The sequence below is a fragment of the Seriola lalandi genome, unplaced genomic scaffold (genome assembly GCF_002814215.2).
Source record: "Seriola lalandi dorsalis isolate HSWRI2012SDOR001 ecotype SW California unplaced genomic scaffold, Sedor1 jcf7180002051274, whole genome shotgun sequence".
In the NCBI taxonomy this organism is placed as follows: domain Eukaryota; kingdom Metazoa; phylum Chordata; class Actinopteri; order Carangiformes; family Carangidae; genus Seriola; species Seriola lalandi.
The window spans coordinates 6,995-8,855 of NW_019521827.1; the positions used below are offsets into that span (position 1 = coordinate 6,995).

Below are 1,861 nucleotides of genomic sequence, written 5' to 3' on the forward strand. Positions count from 1 at the left end.
ATATTATTATTTTGAAATTGTCTATACCACTGGTAGGTGCCACTATACCACTTAATATATTATATAAATTATTATTTTTACTTCTATCCGTTGTTTTTAATCCCAGTACCAAGCTGCCTTTATGTTATGAAAGGTGCTATAAAGCTTAATAAAGTTATTATTATTATTATTGTTATTAGCTATTTTTATTATATGCAAGAGTGAAGTGCTGTTTATTTAAGTACTAGAGTGCCCCTTTGATGCACAAGGCCAATTGTTTACCACTTCTAATACTACCTGCCTATCAATGTTGGGGTCTAACAAAGCCGTATGGAACATAAATGGCTTAATTATTGGCTCAGAGTCTGCCATTTAATAGTCACTGATAACGGGATATTGAGACAATATGGACATAACCTTCTATTATACCTGTAATTTGTTCTTTTTGTAAATAAATGAGTACAAAATTATGACTTGATGAACTATTCATAAAGTCAGCCTAACATTTGTTGTGTGTTAAGGAATTTCTCTCAAACATAGTAGATATGTGTGGCTGTGTGAGCATCAGGTAATATGACAATGATAGGCCTTAATAAGTACCAAAAATTTAAGCCATCATTATACAGAATTGCCCATTCCAGAATAAATATATGTTATGGGCCTACTTTATGTAATGCTGGGTAGCTTAACCTATGATAATACATCATCCTTTTGTTGTTGATTATATTTTGTATTATTAATTAGAGGCTACTAAGTAACAAGTCACTAAATTTATCAAATTAATATAATGGAGCAAAAAGTACAACATTTGCCTCTGAAATGCATAAATGGCATAAAATACTAAACCCCAAATTACCCCAAATTGTACTTATATACTTTCTTGTTTTACACCACTACATGTTTTGCTCCCTCTGCTTTCACGGCACTGCTTAGTCATCCTAGCTGCATGTATTTGAGATAATTCCTGTTAGAAATCAAATCTAATCTGACCCAATTCTTTCTCCAGTAAAGGGACCCACCTTCTCAAACACTCTGCAAACAAACACACCAATCTGTACAAAGTTGTCTGATTGTTTCTACATCAATCCACGCCTAGAAACTTTCAGATAACTAAGCAATATAAGATATGGATTTTTTGCTGTGCTGTCGACTTTCTGACCATTGCAGCGGTGTGCTGTGAAATCCTCCTGGCTCTAAGGTATGGTAGAAAATTGTTAATTAAAACCATCCAGGTGTATGGTTGCCTTGGATATTTAATTAGTATTTATCAATGCTTGTCTTTTATTTGAAATGAGTGATTTTGATGTGATACCTGCATAATGTTTCTTCTACACATCCTTGGCTAGATTTCTCATATTTCTGCAAGAATGAAGGCTGGTCACGGGTGTCTGCTTTTCCACCATATTTTGCTGTCTGTCATGTAAGTATGATATGAACTTTTTGCAAGTAAGATATGAGGATGGATTGTTTTTAGGCTGCAGTTTGGTGGCACTGTAGTAATTATAACATCCAAACTCTTCTTCTAAATCATCAGCTTTCTATGTCATGGCAAAGACGTTTTCTTCAATGACAACGGAAACCTTGTACTCCCTGGGTCCTACAATATTCCATGGATGGCGGGCATTCAGGATTTCCGCACCCTATCTCTCGTCACCATCCCTGGCACCCATGACAGCATGGCCCGCTACGGAGGCCCAGAGGTCGAATGCCAGGCTTTGTCCCTGAGGGATCAGCTGAGGGTTGGCATTCGTTTTCTGGATCTCAAAGTGTTGGGACTGTCTGACACCCTCTACGTTATGCATGGGGTGATGTACCAGCGTAGCACTCTAAGGGAGGTCTTAGACACAGTTAAAGCCTTCCTGTCAGAGTTCAAGACGGAAGC

At 37.2% G+C, this 1,861-nt stretch overlaps 1 long non-coding RNA gene across 1 annotated transcript; it reads left to right on the top strand.

The window, feature by feature from the left end:
• The first annotated feature begins 1,109 nt into the window (after window positions 1-1,109).
• LOC147819640 (uncharacterized) lies at window positions 1,110-1,854 on the top strand. The gene is made up of 3 exons (XR_015436747.1): window positions 1,110-1,177; window positions 1,326-1,399; window positions 1,514-1,854. It is a non-coding gene; the product is annotated as an uncharacterized LOC147819640 (long non-coding RNA).
• The last annotated feature ends 7 nt before the right edge of the window (window positions 1,855-1,861 follow it).